The sequence below is a fragment of the Ammospiza nelsoni genome, chromosome 7 (assembly GCF_027579445.1).
Source record: "Ammospiza nelsoni isolate bAmmNel1 chromosome 7, bAmmNel1.pri, whole genome shotgun sequence".
In the NCBI taxonomy this organism is placed as follows: Eukaryota; Metazoa; Chordata; class Aves; order Passeriformes; family Passerellidae; genus Ammospiza; species Ammospiza nelsoni.
Window position 1 is genome coordinate 22,230,025 of NC_080639.1, and position 23,721 is coordinate 22,253,745.

Genomic DNA, 23,721 nt, shown 5'->3' on the forward strand with positions numbered 1-23,721 from the left:
CTTTAATTAAATTTTAATTGCTGTTTTAAAACCAGGAAAATGTTACTATGTCAGGAGTTGAGGAAGATGATGTTTTCTGAGAAAGTTGAAAGTCAATGATACTCATAATTTCAGGCAGTTGAGAATAGTACGCAGTTGGATTTGTCAATGCTGAAAGTAAATTTGTTGAAAAAATGTGGAATAGGCTGAATTATAGAAACTATGCTGCAGGCAGAAGAAGTATGGCCATAGAGAATTTTTTTAACAACTTTTCATAGAACTGAAGCTCAGATATATGTAAGTTAAGATTTGAAAAGGACTTTTATGGAAAGTGTATTTTTAAAAAAAAATTAAATATTACACAAGTATGCTTTGGATGAGAAATCCTCATGAGGTTTCCTAGTGAGTATTAATTTTTTCAGTCCACAGTTTTTTGTTTTATGTGTTCTTTAAGTCATTTCCCCTGGCTTCTCAGACCTAAGAAACAAGGGGACAAGTTACTTGCATTTATAATCAATATACATTGCTGAGAGTCTCACTGATTTGGTGAAACAAGAGTAGCTGTTAGCATTTTGTTATTTGCAAATATTTGCAAGTTTTTTTATAGAAAAAGGGCATTCCCAGCAGTTGTAGATTGCTGGACTTTTCTCAATTGTACTCCTACTTTAGCAGAAAGAGTAACATTAGACAAATTACCTGTCTTTTTCTAGTTTCTTGCATATAGCTCAGCTTAATGCATATGATCTGCAGAGCCCATACAAGTATCGTTTGATGAAAGAGTGAAAAGAAATAGAAAAATCTGATTTAAGTGATTTTTGAGAATCTGAATCTGACAGACCACAGTGTAGATGACTGGCTGGTGTATTTAGAAGGTTTTGTTGGTAAACATATGAGTGATTATACTTACAATAGTCTCTTAAAATATAGATTGTCTGGAAGAAATAAGTGTAAGGATGAAAAACAGGCTCAAACGTGCAATCAGGAAGACAGGTGAAATAAAAAACTTGAGAGAAAAAATGAAAAAAATTCAGAATTTCTGAAAGACTGACCTCTGCCTTGATTCAGGGTTTCTGACCACTGGATTTTAAGATGATGTTCTGCCTGACTTCCCTCTACCCTAGGACACACATTACATCTTTTTTTATCATCTTTGATCAACCAGTAATTTTACAGTCTAAGGCCTTTCTGAGGTACAAATAGAGACAACTGCAGTGCCTTGTTTTGCCATGGGCTGAATATGGTGGGGTCTCAGAAGCAGTAGCTGAGGCAGCATGCAGGACATGACTACATGAGGGAACAGCATGGGCTGGTGCTCAGAAAACTGCATTTGTCATCTCCTTCGGTACACTTTTTTTTTTTCCAAATATGTTTAAAATTAATCTTACTCTAAAGGCTGTTCTTTCCTCCCTACTGACCACATATAATTCATCAGGAGCTTTACAGTGAAAAGGTCAGTAACAAGAGTCCCATTCAGAGGGATAGATCAGAAGTGAAATCCAGTATGTAAAGTGCTTGTAGCAGAAAACAGGGTGCAATAGCTGAATGACTGTTCTTGGTCTCTGGTAAGACATGGCCATCAGAAGCTTTTCCCCCACTCTATGGAAAGACTATGCAGAGATTTTAAAATAATTTCATTTTAAAATACTCATTGTCTAAGTTTTTTGACAGCAGATAAGTCCTGGTGGAGAAAGGGTAGATATAGGTTAGGAGTGAAATTAATACTCTAATGAATGAATTAGCAGTAATTTTGTGAGGTTTTTGTTTTGTTTTTTTCATTTGCATCATGTTAGAGAATATGAAGGTCTTTACAGCACCAAGCCTTAAAATCTTGCTAGCTTTAACTTGCTGTAGATGGCCCTGCTGAATCTAGTGAGACTCTCTGGCAGCATGTGAAGTTAGGCATGTGCATACATCATTTGCAAAGTCAAGATATATTTTTAAATTAGTGACTAGAATACAGAGGCTGTGGTTCTTGGTGACCTCCTGTGCTGTATTCCAGTAAAAGAAGTTACTTTGTCTATGAATTTCTAATAAGTTCTGAGAATAGAAATCCTGAGGTGCTCAAATCCAACACACCATGAATTTCAGGGCTTGCAAAATAAGGCAAAACATTTTTTAAGCAAGTCACCCCCCACCACCCCCATCCCTCAGCTGTGTGGAACATTTGAAAAGGAATATGTGCATGCAGTTTAGGGTGCTCTCAGACTGTAAGAGGGATGTGGTTATTCTCCACTGATTCACTTAATTATCTACAGAATTACAAAATACTAAAATACAAATATCCTGTTTTACGTTTGTCAGGCGCCATGAGGTTGTGGTGGGGCAGGGAACCCACAAAAGCAAAACCCAAATCAGCACTAAAATGGGACTAACCCTGTTCTCAGCATTGCATACCTTGGCTCTTCAGTGTTCCACAGCATTATCCAATGCTTTTAGAATAATTTACTTATCAATCTATTTTGAAATGGCATGGTTTTTTGTTTGTTTTATTTTTTTTCATTGTCTCCAGCAACAGTTTTATTTGAATACTCATGTTTACTTACTGAAGTGCATTTCACTTGGAATGGAAATGCAAAACATTAGTGCAGGCTTTGTGAAATTTACCACTTCTCTGATATATGAAAAGTACTTGAGATAAGGACATCTCTTCAATAGTAGTAGGCAGAGGCAGGGATGTGGGGGGGGGGGGGGGGGGGGGAACGACTCATAAGCTTTTCAAATAAATATAGCCTGCTTATTTTTCAGTGTTGTCTATATTTAACAGCCTCATTGATTCTGTATGCTTTTTGTTAGAGATGAATTCTACTGATTTGTTCAAAGATAATATTGTACTTGTAGCTATGATAAACTATTTTTTTTCACTCTGCTTCTTTTTTTTGTCAGTAAACAAGAATGAGAAACCAACATACCAAGGGAGCTAAGCTATGCAAAGAGCTGTGCAAAACTCAAACTGGTACAAAATTTTAGGGTTTTACTTCATCAAAACATTATTGATATAAATCAATTGATATTTCCTCCATTGGGAGTTTGGTACAATCCCACTCTGATTTTTCAATATCTCTGTAGAAATTAGCCAGGCCCTAAATCACTACATTTTGTTTAAATAGTAAACGGAAATGGCATTTAAAATCTACAAAGCATTAAAACTGCTAACGGATTACTTACATCATTGCCTTATAACCTTTTTGATTTGTTGATCCCCAAGTACTTTTCAGCAGAGGCATGTATCTCTGTGCAGCAAAAGTTAACTTACTGCAGTAGGCTTCCTTTTCACAGCAAGGTCGTGTGAACCCAAAGAGTCTGCAGACCACATGTTGAAAACTATTGATCTACATTATTTATATATGACTTGTTCTCTGCAGATGTGTTCCTGCTTTTGAGATGACTCAGTAAGACCATGCAATAGTTTTCAGGAAGGAACTGGGAGAAGAAAATGTGACCCTTAAAAGGGGAGGTTTAGATCGATAAAATGTTTCCACAATTCAGGAATTAGACCTTCTTCTTGCTACTAATGAGACAATCTCCAAAAATTAAGAATGGACATCTGTTTAATACATGATATGCTACAATATTTTGTTGGCATTATGGAATCACTGCAGCTGGACACACTGGTTCAGTGCTTCTTAAGAAGGATGGGAATTCTGTCACTTGGTGGCTGCCAGACAGTGGATTCCTTACGCACTAAGCTATTTTAAAGATATTTAGATTATGTCTTCCAGCTGACTAAAAAGGTCTTGCCAAGCATGTATCACACACCCCTCTACTTTGTGCCTTGATTGAATTCTAATGCAGTAAGTTATGGATTTGATCTCTAGATAAACAAAGCAGTTTCCTGCCCCTTAAACTGAAGGTATAGGGTTTTAGGGGATAAGATCCATTCCTTTATTGTGCTCAACAACAAGCAAGTTGAAATTAAACAGCAGCATAACATAGTTGTATGTTCTATTTGCCAGTTTTTATAATGATTCTGAGCTTCCTGAAATTTCTGCTAGGCAACAGGCTGGTGTCACGTTGAAGATATGAGTTGTGGTAATGCACATATTAAATGGTAATATTTAACACATGAGATGCTTCTCATCATGGTGAATATTTAGAGCTGAAGGTGTATTGAGTAAAGGCAGGTACAGACCCTGCTGCTGGTGAGGGGCTTACACCTCCCAGGGTGAGTTGGCTTCTGGTGAGCTATTATGCAGCAGGCCGGTTATGCAGACCCAGGGGTCTTTGACAATTTCATCATTTTTTTTAGTAGTCAAATAAAGAAACTATTTCTAAACATTTCAATATTAATATCAAACATATGGATGTTAAAAGAACACTTTTCTCCTCGTGATATTCATGTGAGCAAGCAGCTAATTCTCTGGTGTAATTCTCAGACTGCATTCAGTAATGTAAGAGATGGAGTTTCACGTGATAATGAAGCTGTTGTTTTTCTCGAGTATATTGCTGCTTGAGCTATTCTTATGCTCACACTTCTTAGTGTGCCATGTTGTGACATGAAATTCTCTTAAATGTTGAGCAAACCCATTTTTTCACTTTGTTCTTTGATCACTTTCTATCAACTGATTTTTTTATTGGCTTCATAACATGATAAAAAAGACTAGTTTTGAGGCATAATGGCTTTTTATGGAAGGGGTATGTATAAGTAAAAGGCTTATAGCTTACGTACTTTTAAGTATTATTTATACTAATAAAAGTTGTATAAAATGAAGGTATTTGTCCTAGAAGGGATCAGATGATTTGTTTATAACTGTAGCACATTTATGAAAAATATTTTTTTAAAATATTGAATTTCTATGTTTTATTAATATACACATAAGCTTCTCTGGGCATCTTGTTGCATAAGCTGCCTGTCTGTAGGCCACAATCTCTAGCAGAAGTGTCTGTATAAGCAGTCATTCTGAAATGCTGATTCTGTTATTTGATTTGGGATTAAACAGTCTGTTGCAAGCCATCTGTTTCCCTATGCATGTGTCCTTGAAAGGTTAGATTTCCACAGATATTGCCCCATAACTTTAGCCAGTGCTTGAAAGATCAGAATTAGGTGAGACATATGACACTGAAATTATCTGTTTTATCCTAGAGGACTGGCTGCTTTTTGACATCAGTGCCCATGTTGGAGAAAAGTTTATTCTCTCTTATTGCTGCTGATTTAGAACCCTGCTGATTTTGGCCAAATGCCATGAGACTTAGGAGCACATCCTCTGAGGGTATTTGAACAGTTGATGCGCAGTGAGTGCATGAAAAGTTCCATCAGCTTTCTGTGCTGCAGAAACCGATGCCTCTGATAGATGCTGCATCACTCATGTCTAACTCAAACTGCTGCTACTACTCCAGCAGCATCACTGTGGACACTAGGGTCAGAAGACTGGTGTGGGTTCAAAGAATCTTTAGAGACTTAAAGAAATCTTACATAAGACTGGACCTTGCTATTTTGCTATGTTGTTTGTTTTCATATTTTGTCAACCTTTTTTTTTCCTTTTACGTTATTTTTTTGTGTGTCTGTTCATGCATTAGCCTGTGAGTGCTGGGTATGTGTGTGATGCACAAATGACTACTAAAAGACAAGTGTCATGGTAGTGATCTAGCCCTGTCAGTTTGATTTAGGTGTTAAGAGGAGCTCAGGTTGGAGAGCAGGTCCTTAAAAGAACTGTGGAAGCTGGCTTGTGAAGAGCCTGCCTCTGGACTCTGTATACACAGGTATAACTTTTGTGGTTGCTTAAACTTGGCATTCTTAAGATGTAACTTTGTCATAAGCCATACAGGGCCTCACATGTTTTACCAGCCCTCTAAAAGCTATCTAGAAAGCCAGTCACAAAATACTATTTGTGGATCATAAGTCCTCTTTATTTCAGCTCTGCCAGAAACCAATTCAGGTTTTCTCCAGCTTTGGTATTCCAGAGGCTAAAGGATTTCAGGGCTGGTTTCATAGCATAGTCTGTAAAATTTTGTTATGCTTTGCACTACAAAGCAATTATCCATTAAATGTGTTAGAGTTCAAAGGTGTTGTTAAGCCAACATGATAGGCAGTATTGTGCAGAATTATTTATTTTTGCTCTTGAATGTGTTTGGTTCAAATCCTGCTTGGGATGCTAATTTCTGAAAGTTATGGAAGATATGGATTCACAATAGGCCACTGTTGAACTGGTACGTCCAGTTGAACCTTATGTAATATTTTTGGTGAAATATTTTTTGTTCTTTAATGTTAGAGTGGTTTTGAAATTTTTTTGCTTTTACTCAACAGTCTGACTATAGAACTACTGATGTTTCTGTACATCTGGCTGGAAATTTGCCAACTCAGGCATTGCACTCATGGCAAATCTGAATTTGTACACCTAAACCAGATGATTGGTCAATGAACATTTGCAAACTGTCCTATTTGCACAAATGTAGGTTTTATATGTGCAAAACTGATGTGTTTGCAATTTTTTGAGTTGTATTAAGGCAAGCTCGCTATAAATATATCCCCTAAAATTTAGTTTTTGATTAAAAATACTTACTAGGCAATCCTCCTGATAGTTTCCAAATTTACATTTCCAGGTGAAAAGGAGCCTTTAAAACCTTTAAAAGCAGCCATGGAAACAGAAGCTGCACAGAGCTAGGCAGTGACATAGGGCATTACATCTAAGAGGCACATTTAGGGGGGAGCTTGTCAAGAGCAGAAAATGATGCTTGCTCTCTCACTGCAGAATACTGGACTGCTGACGTGATCCATTACTAGAAATATTAGGATATGAGAAAAATGAGAAATTTTCATGGAAAATAAAAATTTTCCCTTTTTTCTCCTTTCCTTTTTGGAAGTATTAAGCAACTCCTGTAAGCAATAATTTCCCCTTTGAATAATCAGTGAAAGAGTATTGAAATGCTAGTGAAATCCAAGATAATTATTTTGAATAATGTGCAACAAAACACTCAATTATATTTGTAACACAACTTATGAAATACATTTTGAGTTATGCAGTCCTAGAAATTAGTAATTCCCTGTTTATAGAATACCTGGGTATGAATGAACCAGTCTGCAGGTATTGGGAGGAAATTCAGTCAAACCAAATGAAGCTTTTGCATTGTTGACTTGCAGAAAATATTTGTTCTTGTTTATGTCTGCTAAATCTCTATTTTAAAAATTTAGGATTTCTGTAAATACCCGATTTTGGTATCCAGTCATTTTGCTAATCCTTGATGGAGTACTATATTAACTGCATGATGAGTAATAGAGATGGAAATGAGCTTTTCCATTTTTTGAGACATGAATAATTTTTCCACTTTTATAGAATTCCATTGCAAGTACTGCATCTGAGCTGCATTTAGCTGGCTTTCCTGTTAGTTAAAATTGAAAAAAAGCATTCTATTAGTTGTCAGATTTTTTTCTTCATTTTAGAAGAAAATTTACTGCATTTTTAGAATCTTGAATGCAGTGTGATGCTGTTGCCTTTGTACATCACAACCTTGGGGTTAAAATGTACCTAATTTGCAGTAATTTAAGTAAGAGTTATCCCCAACAGCATTTTACATGAGGCAGCTAAATTGTGTAGTGTATGTTCTTAGAGAAATAGTAAAATCTAATTTTGGAGGTTCTTAAATTTTCCCTAAAACTCTGCACCTCGGTAGAGTCTGAGAACAAAAGGGACTGCTTTTCTCCACCTTCTAAACTTCCATGATGCTGTGCAACAAAGGACTTGTTCTAAACAAACCAAACCTGCCTGTAGGACCATGAGGGAACCTTATAAGATAGGGATGGTTTTATTCTTCTCTGAATACACATTGCCATTTGAATGCCACAGAAAGTGTATCCTGCCTAGTTGAGGTATTGGGTTTCAAGGAGTTGGATGCTCGTAAGTCTGGAAAACAGCTTGGCAAATGAAAGAAGCAGGAAATGGCTCGCTACATACAGGAGATCTAGTGGCATTTCTTGTTTTGTTGCTGATGAAAAACATCAAAATTTTTTCTTCCCATCTCACCCCCCAGTATATTAGTACACTAAGGCTCAATTTAGAGAAGTTTGAATAATCGAGAAAAAAGGATACATTTCCAAGCAAAATCAGTACTTCCAAGAAGAAACTTATGATGTCAAAAAAGTTTTTTGAAGAGTCCTTTTGTGCTGTGTTCCAACAGAAAAATTATTCTACTCATCTTGTCTACTCTCATGATTTTTTTCTGTCATCCTGAATTCAGTGGAATAAACTATTTCACCTCCTATGCCTTAGAACAATTTATTTGTTGAATTTGATTTCTAGGATTTCAGCACGTTAGACTGGAATTTTCTCTGACTGGTATATATTTTTGCCTCCTCCTAGTTTTTTCTAAGAAATTTATTCTAATTTGGGAAAGTAAGAAGAATTAAAAAGAGATTCTTTTTCTAAGTGCTAGATAAATATAATTTATGTAGGAGAAATTTATATTTGTGCAGCAAGTTTACATTTAATTTCTTCCATGTATCCTGACTTGGTGGCCCAAAATGGGAGAGAAAGCTTTTACTAGACTTTCGTGTAGGGGTTAAATCCTTCTCAAAGAATGTGCAGGCTGCTTGGGGATATTGTACTTTTAAATTTTTGTGTGTGTGAAGTAAACTTAAAATAATGATGTACCAATTCCAAACTGATAACTGACTTTGAGAAAATATAAACTCATTTAATTCTTTCTTGAGTTTCATTAGCAAACAGAGTATAACAGGAATTAAAATCATGAAGTCTTATGTAGATATTTTTGTTCTTCTAATATTGCATTTTTATTCTATCTTGTTCTATTATTATTTATGTACAACATTGATACAATATTTCTAGCCAGGTTTGGTGGTAGCATCCATTTATTATAATATAAAGCACTTGCTTCCTCTCTATTTTCTGGACATATTTTAATCAATACTCTTTCAAGCTTAGTCTTAATATTTTTTGTGTGTTTTCATCTCTGCACTTGATTTATTGAGTGGATGGAAGGAAATGTGACTCACCATTCTATCCTTTTGCTCATTTCTGTCAGTAGGGAGAATAAAAATGATCTTTCTAAATTCCATATTTGTTATTCTTTTTTTGTCTTTGTGAAATGATCTCTAAGAATATTAAGTAACTATCTTCAAAATTAAACAGATTAGAATATGTTGAACAGATTCTTTTATGGCACAAAGAAGCATCAAAAAGATTTTCTTTGAAAATATTCTCTACCTTGAATTTAATTTACAATTAATTCCAAGTTAAAAGAAGAAAACTTAATTCCAGGCAGAAAACCAACAGCCTGAGACTCCTGAAATAGTTTGTAGGGGGAGTGGATTGTATGGTATCAAGAACAATTTGTTGCTACTGTTTCCACTGTGTTGGCAACCAGCCCAAAATATTTTCCTTGCATTTGTTTTGCTCCCTTCTAGCATTGTCTATGGCTTAGAACTATTCCCCAACTCTTGCTCATCTGCTGGAAAGGTGACTACATCTGATGATGGTTTGTCACTATGTTTTTGGTGTGTTTCAGTTTCCTCAGCCTTCATGGCCCCCTGCCTCTTGCCGTGTAGCACAAGCACTGCTGGATGAGCCAATGTTCCAACTTCCAGTCACTGGGAGCAGCTCTATGAAAAAGGCTCATAAACTGAGAGCAATCCTGTTCACTGCATTTCCACATTCATTGGTAGCTTGCAGCTTGTTAGTGTTCTTGCAATGCTTCAGACCTACAGACACCTACACTGCTGTAAGTTTTTCTTGATATTTCTTGGGTAGGGTTGGTCTTGCATGAATGCTTGTAGTGTTTCATCTGATATAATGGAGTTAGACACAAGGGTGATTATATCAGAGCTCCTGACAGGTTTCTGCAGTATATTGAGCATGAACAGGTGCAATATATATAATATATGTATTTTTTCCTTCTGGATTAGTAGATTTACAAGCATTATTTTTGTTCCTGCTGTGGCAAGTTCTGAAGGTAAAACTCCTCATTTGCTATGAAAATAAAGTAATTATTATTATTTGTTAATTTTTTTCTTTCCATTGCCTGTTTTACTTATAGGTTGCTGTCTCTGTCAGCATTTTTATTCTGTTTGTGCTTTGCAGTTTGTTGAAGGGGTAGATGTATATTCTGAAAATAAACTTGAATCTATTAAAGTGGCTAACATACAGTGATGTCTCTGTTTTGTAAATTGAGTTCAGGCATAGGCTATCTATCTCTTTGGCAGCAGTGGAGGTGCCTTTTTGCTTGGATTTTACTGTTTAAGCTTTTAGAGTCGCTTTCGAAGGTGGAAGAGGGGTCAGGGTAGCATCAGATTCACACATTACTGTCTTTACTGAATTTATATGAATGACCTCCTTTGAAGATTGAAGAATGTGGCACGAGTATGCATAAAGCCTCTCAGACTTTGAGGAATGTGATCTTTTGTCTTTTGTACATGATCTTCTATTTAGCTGTTAATATGTTTTGCTATTTAGGGAAGATGAATTTGGATATATTTGATTAAAGAAAAAAATTAAAATGCGATCACCTCCACTTGGCATTGCTGCACCTCTGCTTGAAGGCTCTCTAATATTGCTAAAATTGCTGTGAAGTTAACCTTGGTTTTGTTTTATTCTTTTAGCCATGTCATCCAGCTTTGGCACTGGACCAACCTACACAGGCTTCTGCCTCTTTCTCATCTGTCTCATCCTTCAGCAGGCACAGTCTCATTCCGAGTAGTTTATCCAGTGGGCACCAGCATAATTAAAAATATTTTGTGCTTTTCTTGAGGAGATGTAATATATAAGGGACAGTCAGCTTACTAATTGCAGTCACAAAGGAGGGCTTAATGCAAAAGCAAGTGTATTCCATTATCTCTTTCTCATTCAGCATATGACAGCTAAAGCCATGAGAAACTAAATTCTGCACTTATGGCCTAATCCAAACTAAAGTCTGGTGGGTCTTCTGATCCCTAGCATCTCCAGAGCAATGAAAACAAAGGACCAGAGTTCTCAGTTTCCTTCTTACTGGAAATCAATGACAGATATCTGAGTAGGAAATAAAGTGAGGGCACAAAGGGCAAGTGCATTTTTTCTTTACCTAATTATCCTTCTGCCTTTATTTCTGATGATTCCCCCATCCCATACAACTAAAACAAAATACCTTGCATATGGCCTTTTCTGCAGTTGGAACAGTGGTAGCATTTTTCCCAATGGGTGAGTGACATAGGAATGATTTTATTTGTTATAAATAATAAACAAGCTTTGTTTTTGTTAAGGTGTTTGTGTGGTTTGTTCTGTTTGATTTTTTTTTTTTACTTTTGGGATTTTTTGGGTAGGGGGAGAGAGGAGATTGCTCTATATGGTTTGTTTGTGGTGGGTTTTTATGCCTTTTTTTTAAATTTGAAAGAGACTCAAGGTTTATTGTTCAGTCTTAGAGCATTTGAGCATACTGTTAATATCTTTCTCAAGTGCTTGCTGATTTCTTTCAATTCTCTGTTTAACCTCTCCATATTTGAATAAACAATTCACATGAAAATATTACTAAAAAAGTATAGGTTGTGCATAAAACCCACTATCATTCTGTGCCATAAGAATTTATAAGGAGGGAATACTTGTGATGTTTTATCGTTCTAACAAAAATGAGGTATATTACTAGGCAAGTAAAATTTTGACAAGTAGCAATGATTACTGGATTTCCTGTCTCAAACAGAAATCTGGAGGAAATTAAGAGCTCCTGTTGACTCAAACATGAATTGAGCTGGAAGTTTCCATTTAGATTTGTGGGAAACCCTCTGAATTTGTATATCCTATTACCAGTGGGAAGAGTGCTGTCATTTTAAATCTATGCAAATAGTTGTTCTTCTCAACACTGTTGTATCTGGGGGAAAAAACGAAAATGATGCTGATATTAGTACTCAGAAAAATATGAAACAACCTTAGTCTAAGTAGAATTGACAAAAGACATTTCTCTGGTGTGTTTCTGTTTCTCCATTTCTCCTTTTCTGACTCCCACTGTCCTTGGTTGGCTTCTTCATTCAGCTGGGGAGCTCTCAGATGGAATTACTTCCTCAGCTCTAGTGCCCTACCAGCCAGCCAGCACCCACATGACTTGAATCACTGTTGCTTATATCATGGAGGAGGGCATCTTTCCATCAGACCTGTGAATCTGTCAGACTAAAATTTATTTTTCCCCTTCCAGTGAAAGCATAGGTAATTCTGAGCATTTTTCTTTTATTAAAAAAGTAAAATGAGACTAGAATAAGTATGAACAAATAAGGGGTATTTCTTTCATTACTTTGTAAATTTCAGGGATCTTAAGAAGTTCTTGTTCAATTTTTTTTTTTTGCTTATAAGCAAACATGAAATTTTTGAGGCAGCTCCGATGCACAGCTGGCAGCTTGCAAAACATATACAATATGGGCAGCAAGATAAGGTGAAGGCTCATTAACTTAAGAAACTAATATCAGATGCCTGGAATTTAAGTAGAAAAGCACAGCAATCACTTTATTTGAACCTATGAAATATACACAAACATATGCATATATGATATACAATTTATGTATATCTCTATGTGCATTCTCATGTCTGAATATGAAAGTATTTTAAGCATTGCATTTTTATAAGCTCTTGCTATGGCTATATTGAAAATCACTATTTGATGTTTTTCCACACTTGTGTCTCTTTTTGCTTTTATGTTAAAATTAATTCTTTTTGTCTTAAGGGATAAAGATAGGACCTTTTCCTTAGTGCAGTTCCAACAGAAGATAACTTGATGCTTATAACAGCTTGTCAGTCTGAGAACTGTTAAAAATAAGACTGAAAGAAAGAAAAGCTCCATTTACTGTGAAAACCCCTAGTGAGATGAAAACTATAGTTCGTTTCTTTAGATAACAAAAGACACTTCCATGTCCTCCTCACTAGCAACTTTTTTTTTTTTTGACACAAAAGGCAGAATGAGGGGGCAAGCAATACCCTAATTATAACTGCTTTCCCTCAAGAATTTTACCCTACTTTTCTTGCTCTGGCTTAGCAGGACATTCAGTGCTGTTGTAGTTTAGTAATAAGAAATATGAGTAAAGGGTTAATTTTTCCTGTTTGGATGAGGTGTGCATTGCTGGAAGAAGGACAGCAATATGCAATGCAACTTTGACCTCCTCATTGTTCTATAATGTCATTGGTTGGTTACTCCTGTGTGCTTTCACAGCCTCAGCAACTTGAGCTGTGGCAAGGAAGGGTCATCAGTGACCAGTCAAACACTGAATTAAAAAAGCATTAAAAAAATTACAAGTTATTTTAGGCCTCAAAATTGATGTATTGTTCTTTTATAAAGGCAAGAAAAAGATGTGGCATTCACCTGTTTTTAAACGTTTGTGTTGGGAGGAGGAGCAAAGTTTACATGGATTTTACTGAGTTAGGGGTAAATCTTGCTTTACAAAAATATAAATAGTTTGTCTATATATGTGTGTGTGTCTATATTGTTATAATTGTTGAAGATGTTATTTTGACATCGCCTTCAATGTTATAAAATTAAGTTAACATCTTGAGTCTGCTGAAATAATTGTCATATTTCCTGGAGGGAAGGAAAGGTGGTCTGTTTTGTCACTTTTAACAATCTTTATATCATTAAGTTCTTCAACATTTTTGCTGCTACTGCTCCTTTTTTTGTTCTCTTTTAATGTTGGTGTCATTGCCATGAAGGGGTAGGATAAAACATACACTAAGATCAAGGCTAGAGGGTGGAGAATTTTGTTCTAACACCTCTGTTCTGAGGAATGAGCAATGATCAGGAAGGGTTTTTCTTAATCTTCTAAAAAGGGCATTATGCGCCAGAGAATGGGTGAGTATGAAGCCCAAAATGCAGCAGTGGAAATAGAAGTAACCCTCCAACTTCACTTTAATAACCAGAGTATGTACAGATACAGGTTTGCCATTATATATATGTATATGCTCAAGTAATCTGTGATCTCTAATGGCAGAATCTCCAAACACAGAGTTTCTGTAAATTCTTTGTGTGGAAGGAGTTAGAAGAAAATTGAGGTTAAGGAAAACCTCAAAGGAAGAGAATAGGTTACTTCTGGTCTGATACTGAAGGACTATCTTCCACTTCAGAAATGTGAATTTTAAAGTCATCTATGTGCTTTATGTACTGTTTATTCCACAGTGTCAATAAGAGGTATGCTATCCTGAGCTGCATGTCAGTGACTGAAAGGGAATCTAGTGGTGAAGATCTGAGACAAAACCCCAAGTTCTCCAGTAACTGTCTGTAACGAATGCAAATGACATGCTCCATAGAGGAAGATGTGTGCATAGCACACAGTGTACCAGACTGGATCAGTAACCTGTTCGTCCATGAAGTAGCACTTACACACTACAGTCTTAGGAATAATAGTGTCCTTTTTCTTTGCAAAGTTCACCTAGGTGGTTGATCACAATATGAGGCTCATTGTAAACATGCTAACTTAGTACCAACTACGGAAATCAGTTTGAAGAAAACTTTCAGCTGGGGGAAAGTTAAGGAGAATAGCAATGAAGGTTGCATTGGTTGTCATATCACAATTTCCCACTCTATTCACTTTGTGTGAATAATGCAGGAATTTGCCAAGGTATTTTTGTTATGCCTCTGAAACACTTCAGTTTATCTCTCAACTTTGCACATTTCATGAAACCTTCATTCTTTTGGAAGGTTTTAGGCATGGTTTAGCCTGGACGGCATAAAAAAAAAGATTGTGTCTTGTAAGGAAGATAATAGCTAGAAAACAATTAAGTTTTATATCCCTTTTGAAGAGTCTGTTTCTAATGTTGTTTTCAGAAAATGTTTCTCTGTCTGCATCTAAAAAGCTACATTGGCACCAAGCTAGTCATAGTGTAATGGAGAGTCCAAACATATGGTCATTTGAGTTAATTTTGAAGAAGTGAGATGAAAAAAACCAAGTCAGCCACTCCCATCCCTTTGTCAACGAAATTTTTGCTGTTTGCTTGATTCAGATTTAACTGTACGAAAAGAAAAATCTTCAGTCATGGTCTTAACTATGTATCCACAAACTACTATTTTTGGGAAGCAACATATTGATGGCATGTAGTTTCATATGAATCCTTCTTTTAGCAAGCTGGTGATGACATCTTGTGCGCCATGTGTTCTGGTTTTCGGTTTATCTGAAGCATTTAGTAGTATGATGCACTGGTACATTATGTGCAAAACTGTATCTAGTAAGAGCTCCACACTAACATCCTTTCAGAAATCAGTGGTTCTATAAGCAGCTTCTAAAAAATGTTTTACTGCTGAATCTAGGACCCAAAAAGGCAACAGCTTTGGAGATAGACTCAAAACCATGGGTGTTCTCTCTGGTAGTTCTTACATTCTCAATTCCTATGTTTTACTCTAGTTTCATAAGAGTGAAGGTATTTCTTTATCAAGTCAAAGGTGTTGTGGACTCAAGGCTAATGTTATTTATTTTTGTGCTAATAGTAATTTGAATTAAGTGTGTTCTCCCAGCCTGGAAGTGTGCTTGGTACTTTACTTACAAGATTGAAGGTTGATTCTTTCTGTAGACTTTTTGAAGACTTTAGGTTAATACACTTTATGCAAGCAATCAAAATTTAGTTCGGAACAAAATGTGTGTATTTTTAGTCTTAAAGCAGTGCCTAATTTATTAAGCTAACTAAAGATACAGTAAATGACTTTGCTGTCATGTTTGATTGTAGAATTGGCTAACTTGACATTCAAGAGTAAGGACAAAAAAATCTCACCATTTACAAAATTATTGGTCTTGCAGCCATGTCATGTCAGCAGTGGGTTAGAGGTATCTGCTGTATGGACACCTTTATCAGGTAGAATTACAATATTCCACAACATTGACCGCTTTAAAAAAAAAAATTGACAGTTTTAGGAGATAGGCCTTTATGTACACTATTAAGTCCTGTCTAGAGGTCAACTTTCTTTCATGGGGTAATAGGCCTTGCATGCAATTTTATTTCACTCATGCCAACTTAGTAAGTTAAAAATGAGTCTGCAATTATTGTGCATTTCTACCTGGTATGCCAGAGATATGTACGTTATCCACATTTGTTCTATTTCAAAGACTTTAAATTATATGTCCCCAGAAAGATAAATACGTATTCAAAATATTTAACCTTAAATTTAATGCATTTATTGTCCATTTGATTTGTTACATTGTGCTTTTAAATGTGAAGGTAGTCACAAATTATACAAGATCTCCCAGTATACGTAAATGCTGGTCTTTGAAATATGAGCTAGAAAGTATTCACAATTATTTTGGTTATTAACATTAGCCGCTTGTTAAGATACACCATTGTACAGGCTTTTATGCTGAAATTTTAAAACCAACTAATCCATGAATGAGTAGTTTGTTTATCAGAAGTGTGTCTACAGGTTTCTTTGTGCAAAAGACACCTGAAATTTGTGTCTATGGAATGGGAACAAAATTTTTTTTTTGCCTACCCTGCCTAGGTACCTTTTTGCTTGCCAAATAGCAGTGATAGGTTTTTATCTGAAATTTTGGAGGACAGTTAAGATAAAATAGGGAAAAGGGCAGGAAAATTGAGTTTTGAAAAATGTGATGTAGGCAGAAAGCACAGTGAAATTTTTGCTTTCAATTTTAACCATTCAATGGTGGCTTGTTTGCTGGAGAAGCACATAGCAGAAATCATTACAAGTTCCCTATAGTTGCTATAAGCATGCACACAGTGTATAAGCTGCAGAACGTGTTTCTCATGATAAAGTAGAGATTTTAATGCAAAGTAAATATTGCTGTGCTGGAGCATTGTATATTTCCTTTTTGCCATCTGATCATGGTTTTTAATGGACTCCTATGTGTCAGAATTGCAGATAGTGTTATTGCAGTCATGGTTACAATTGCTTTAAAAATTGTTTTATATGTGTGGCTGGTGTGTGCTCTGTAACTATATTTTGTTTTTTTCCTATCGCTTATAACTTCATAAATTGTGGTAAGTTTTAGACGGTAATTTCTAAACTTCATAATTGTGATATTTTTATTCGTGGTAAGGAAGAGGGGGGAGGAAGGGAGGATTTTTCATACCTCTCAGATCTATTGGTCTATTCTCCAAATGACAGGTTCCTGACTGATCAACTATGCCACCTGCTACTAAAGCTCAGTAATATTAGTCTGTGCAATGGCTTCACTCTCATCTCACACCTCAGAGATCTTGAGCTCAACCCCAGGCATCCCCTGTGTGTTTAAATCAGCTTAACGGCTCATACAGCGTGCTGATTTCCTTGTAGGCCTCTGTTTTCTCAAAAAGTGATCACCTTTTGCCAATGCCCTCAGGATTAAACAGGGCAGTCTGGTTTTCCTTTTCTGCATTGGCTATACCTTTGTAGTCAATAAAAGACTAACTAGAAAAGAATCAGCTGATGAGAGAATCAATCTTCTGGAAGCCTCCCCACAGTTTTCTCATCATTTTTGTGCCGTCTGTCATCTCAGATTGTAAAATGGAAACCAAAACTCAGTATGTGGGAAGACTTTTAGTGCTCCTTGTTAACAAAAACAGTAAGACCAGGGGTTTTGATCTTATGAGTGTATAGGTAAACAGTAAGCTGTAAGTGTGCACTCTTGAAGTAGCTTTTCCATGTTTCTAATGGAGGTCTGCGAAAAATTATCAAAGAAGTATCACAAAGGTCTCATGACATACTGTAGTGTAGATATCCATTCTGAGTAGGTCAGGTTAAATCTGAAGTTCTTCTCTATAACAATACCGGGGGTATCTTACAGAACAGCTGTACCATTTATCATGGTATAAAAGCCGTATAAATAGAAAAGGTCCTGAAAATACAAGTGAAGCTTTCTTTCCATTTTACTACTTGCTAAGCTAAAATAGTGGTCTGTCTTGATAACTAGTATTCAACTATATTTAAGCTTTTTTGAATAATAGCCTACTTCAAGTTGGTTTATAATGACAGATGGACAACTTAAAAAAGAATTGGAGGTTCATCATAATCATAATTCCTTACAGTTCTAAATTTTTCATTCAAATGTATCACAGTAGTTTACAAATATTAATTCAGTGCTATAATCACCCACCCACGAAGCAGGTCAGCATCCTAGTTTTACAGAAGTTCAAAGTAGGGTATCAAAAGGTTAAGAGCTGTGAGGAATTAAGGGCTCTGTTGTTATGCACCATAAGGCTCATGCTGGGGACTCTATTTTTTCCACATCATACTTTAAACTTCATTTGAAATCTGATTTCCTTTCCTGGACTGAAAATCCAGGGACGAGTAACACAGAATGTGCGGGTTATGTTAGTGACTGGTTGACAGTCATGCTGAAAGCACTGAGAATAAGGAGTTTAACTACAATTACATGAAGTAGCAAAGGTGACTGAATCACCATCTTCAGCAAGAAATGTCCTCTTTCTCTGTCTGCAGGTGCTCTGGGCATTGCCATACTGTTCCCTACAGAAGGGGAGCTCTCAAGCTTTGCACGGTCTCCAAAAACTTGTCAAATATCACTTGCTTATGGTGAAGGACTATGGCAGACCTTGGCTACTCTGTCTCATTTGCCTGACAAATGGCCAATGTATTTAATGTGGATGAAAAAGTTAACCTATGATTCTTTTACAAAAATTAAGTCCAGATCCCTATCCCAAAAAGAGGGTTAATTTCCAGAACAGAGGTGCATCCCTCTTGCAGTTTTAGTTGCCTAAATCATAGCTAGAAATTAGAGTAGTAGTATTAAATACAGTTTGTCACCAGCTGTATATACTGCAATGCTTGTATATCAAAATTTCAAAGGTGAAGAAGTGGGATTTCCTTTCTAAGGAAGTTCATTTCACACTTGAACCAATATCTGAGAAATTCAGAAACAAGGTAAAGAGGTACCTGGCTCTGTTCCTCCCTTAAAACAGGTTTGGACTATGAAATATTTAGCAGGTATTGGCTCTGTTAAAAGCAATGGGGACATAATTTCAGAGCAGAGTTGGCTCCCTATTAAGAGATTGTCTGAAAGCTTTCAAAGTAACATTCATTTATTTCAAAGCTATAGAATTATTGATGGTTTGGGTCGGGTCTCAGTTGGGGATTCCATAAATACAGAGGCATCCCTTTGCTTGGGGCATGGTGCCGCCAAGACGAGTATAGCTGTGATGACTTCTTGTAGCAGTCATGGATTGCTTCATCCCTTGGCAACTTCAGATGGTCACTCATCCTGCAGAGTTGCTTTTATTTTTATTTCAGAGAACTTTGCTAGAAAAATTGTTCTAGAAGACTTACCTATTGAAAGAGTCCAATCTTTAGGCAAGCTCTTCAAGGCTTATTTAAGTGAGGAATTTTCTTTTTTTGTCCATTTTTTTTCTTACTGCCAATATTATTTTTAAAGATAGGAGAAACAAGAAGTGTAACAATTCCATGTGTTTCAGGGGCAAGCCAACAATATAGTTTGTGCTACTGCAATTCTCGATCACAGCTTCTAAAGCAGCTGCTGGGTTGATGATGCCTACTCTAAGAACATCAGCTATCAAACCCCTTCAACCCTGGCAGATATTGAAAATGCAAGTTCCACTAATAAATATCCTTTCCCTTTTAAATCGCTACTTTTTGTTGTCCTTCAGCATATGGACAAATTTGCTTTGCAGTCATATCAGCTTGCTATCTGTCAGGCTGCTCTTTTTCTACTCCACCAAATCAAAGTTTCTCAAAGGATTGTTACAGATTTAACTGCTGGTCAAAGAATGTCTTCAGGGCCACTTCAGGTTCATGGAACTACAATTACACTCTGGAATGTTGCCTAGACCATCCAATTTTGAAGTCCGTTTATGTGGGGTTTATGTGATTTTTGTACACATCATGCTGGGCACTATTTTGATGAATTCCTCAGTCCAAAATTTCTTCCACTTGTTAAATGTACAGTTTGCTGGATCCATGTACTGGGAGTAAATATAATCACATGCAAAATACACCCCAAAGTTTTTCAGCATGCTTTAACAATTATTTCTAGTTACAGACAAATATTTTGAAGAGATATTTCAAAACATATCAAAAGGGGCAATACAGTTTATCTAATTTTGTAACCTGTTAACTGGTATACTACCCTAAACATCAAACCACATTTTTTGGTGTACAAGTAGCATGTTCTTGGATTGAGGGGTAAAATCAATCTGTAAAGGAGTATTGCAGAATAACTCGCCTACATTTCCACTGGAAATATTTTCATTCAGGAGTATACACTGATATTTTTCCTATGATTTAGTAAGCAAATGAACTTTTTAATGTTCAGATTACCAGTACATGGGTATATCTCCTAATATTGCAAACACTTTTAGGCAATTTGCCTTTGGTTTCCTTTTGCAATATCTCCTAACCTCATAGGCATTCTGTGTTTTAATCAAGTCTGACAGAAGTTGGAATAGGCTCTACTTCCATGATAATTGTCATATGGTGAAAACATACAGTACTTGTTTCATTAAAATAATTGAAAATTGGGCTCTCCACATGGTATGTAAAAAGGACAGATTTTTCTTAGAGCTGCAGTTAGAATGATTGGATCAGAATACCACTAGAGCTGTTGTCTTCATAGGTTTGTTCCCAGTCTGTTGAATTTATTACGTTCTTCTTTACCTGTAAAATAAAACACAACAAATCGAACTCCAAAAAGTAACAGTGGGAGGTGCAAACTATCCAGCTGGATGATGTGTGTCAGTCTGGTTTACCATTTTCAGATGCCAAAATTTAGAAATGAGGAATGGACTGTTATCCTCTACTCACCACTTTTTTGTCTGTTTGGAAATGGTTATAATGCATGTGTCTGACTTCTGCATAAACGTCCTGCTGACACTTAGAGTGAAAACTTCTTGTCACAGTTTTTGTCTTCTGTAATTGGTTAGACTTATGCAACTTGTTAAACCTAGCTTCTTCTCCCTTGTGCTACACAAAACTGATTTTCTCAGGGCAAAATCTAAGATGAAAAATATTCTCAAATCAAAACCACTTTAAACTTGCTTTTGATTGTCCCAAGGTATTTTCTTGTTGCAATTACAGTTTTTTGATAGGTTGCTAAGAATGTGCTTTCCTTTCGTTGCTAATCCAACCTGACGTGCCATGGCATCAAAATCTCCCACGATTCACTCCTTGGAATACTCAGAAGCTAACATCCAATCACATGCAGTAAAAGTCTTCCATCTCCTGAGCATGTATTTTGTGGAGGAGCTAATTTAAAACAGGCTATGGTATAGGTTTATATTTTCAGGAATCTTTTCTGCATGCAAAGCAGTCTTGATAAAATGAGATACCTACATAAGCACATAAAATCTCTAGGTATGTCTCAATTAATTGAAGCTAGGAGAATTGTTCTTTGGCTTCCCAGGAGTCACAAATCATGGCTTTTACTAGCAGGCATTTGCTATAGTGGCTACCATTTCTCTAGCCTCATCAGAGAATAGTTGTCCAGGTGTGCTCATTGCAGTCTGGTGTCCATTGGCACAAAGGCACAGGATTAGGAATGCAACAAACAAGCCATTTCTACACTGGAGGGAAAAAATTAATAATGCGAAGAAACAACTGAATGGATAAGGATTAGCATTTAGTCTGTGAAACAGTCAGTCCAGATTGCAGAAATAATGGTGTACCTGTCAATCATTGGCTTAGCTAAAACGTTGCCTGCATCAACATCTGCCAGCATTGTCATGTGGAACCTTTCAGAACATTATGTAAAGAATAGAGATCATCGCTAGAAGTGTCTTTATTTTTTCCTTGTTTGAATATTTCTCACATACAGTAAATATAAAAAGATGAACTGAGCAAATGGAGTGCATTAAGGATGAGAGACAGAATATAAAAGAAAGGCTAGAGAACACAGTGTCTCTATGGCAGAAAATGAATGATGGGTTATGAATTTGTTAAAACAATGTTACTTAGAGTTGAAATGTATTGAACTGCTCCTGTATCCAAGGTAGACAGTTTAAGCTGTATCAGATTGCATCACTGCAGCCTTTGGGAACAAAGCTTATTTTTATGATCTGTAAGGAAGGTGGGTGTTCTGCCCTTTGGTGCCTGCAAATAATCTGCAGGCACACTCCCCCTTGGCAGATAGGTAAGCTGACCTGTTGCAGAATGGACTCTTGTGTGCCAAAGTGTGTGGCACTCCTCCTCAGGGCACCTTCATCTACTCTAATAAATAACTATTGGAAATTACTACATGAGGTGAAGTGGTAATCAAAAAAAGAGATTTCTCGGCCAAAAATAATATTTAACATTTGCTGGGAGATCACATTTTGATGGATTCAGGCAGATTTTTGACAAAGGATCAGGTGAAATGTCTTTGTCTTGCTTTATTATGGAGAAAGTGTCTTTTTTTTTTGGTCAAGAATGATTTCAGTCTGGGATAAAACATATATCATTTAAAAGACAAGCCAATTATAGCATTTTTTAAAAAATTTCAGATTGTTAAAACAAGCAATGTTTTGAGTACGAAAATTATTCATTTTCTTGTATTTTATGAAAATAAGTATTTTTTGTATTTCTGCATCAGAAACACTCTGATATATAGAAAAAATCTTGAAATTTCTGTCAGGATGAGAAAACAGCTTTCTTTCAACTTCTTCCTGCTATAACATGTTCTATTTTGGGGGTGAGTTTCTAGTTTTATGTTACCATTTCCACTGATAAGTGGAAAGACAGATTGTTGTTTCCCCTTTCCTTCTAGAATTAATCTCTAGTATTAATTAAAATATGGTTAACCTTTAAAACAAACTTGTGTCAAATTTCAGAGCTAGAAAAAGCTACTTAATGTAGAAAAGAAATTTTGTTCCCCAGTTGTTTCTGGAAAGAATTTCTGTCAACAGAAGATGTGATAACTTGGTGCATGTGGCATGCATGCTAAATTACAAATATTAAGTATGGCAGTTCTTTTTCAAAATTTAAAAGAAAAAAATCCTTATCACCACATTAGGAATCTTGTCTTTCCAATCCATCTGTCCTCCTCAACCCTTGCCCTTGCTGTGACCATATGGGCTAATACAGAGTCAGGGTGATGAGCAAAGATGCGAGAGAAGAATGCTCCCACATCTTTCCAGGTTCCTTGTTGCACTCCTCCTCCTCTCCTTCTTTGGCTTTCAAGACAGAAAAAGCTAAAGGCAGATAAATGTGGGAAAACAATATTTGCACTTAAAGCACTTAAAAATAATTATTTCTTTATTTTTTTTAAACTCTTGTTCAGCTGTTTAACAATATCTCTTTTTGCTCTCAGTATTTTGTCATGTCTTTTTCTCCTCTCTGTTCTTTCTGTTTCTGGTCATTGGGGTAGTTTTAATTTCATTAAATTATTTCTTTTTCTCTAGAATAAGAGTATTTTTTCTGGTTTGTTCTCCTTTTTTTTCAACTTTGTTTTCATCTGACATGATTGTGAGCACGACTTTTTTTGCTTTCTTGATTTCATTTTCCCTTGTTTTTGTCTAAATTCCTTCTCTTTTCAGCTCTACCTTCTCTTTTTTTACCTCTGGGTTGCACATACCTGTTTCTCTTTTATCTGCACTTTTTTTCTTTAATTTGTGGGCTTTTATTTTTTGTTGTGTTTTATTTGCTTTCTCCTTGTCTTCTTTCTTCTCATTGCTGTGGGTGCCTTTTTGGATAGGTGAGAGAAATGCAACCTCACCAAACACCTGTTCAGCATCCATGCAGTAGCTTCAGCTCACTTTGAAAAGGACTGTGAAAGAGCAGAGAAGAGTAAGGAAAAATGTTGTGGCTCAGATGCCCTAAAAGAAATGGGGAAGTGGTGGAAAAGAGAAGAATGAAGAAAACAAAAATATTTGGGAAGAGAAGAGGGGAAATCAAGAGACTCTAGGGAAAGAGAAAAGAAGTGGTGGTGGG

At 36.1% G+C, this 23,721-nt stretch overlaps 1 long non-coding RNA gene across 1 annotated transcript in view; it reads left to right on the plus strand.

Moving 5' to 3' along the window:
* The window catches only part of LOC132075727 (uncharacterized), a 71,877-nt gene extending 61,822 nt beyond the window's left edge, over positions 1-10,055 (plus strand). Inside the window, exon 4 of the long non-coding RNA XR_009418811.1 lies at positions 9,436-10,055. This is a non-coding gene — a long non-coding RNA (uncharacterized LOC132075727). The remainder of the gene's footprint in view (positions 1-9,435) is intronic.
* Positions 10,056-23,721: the final 13,666 nt, after the last annotated feature.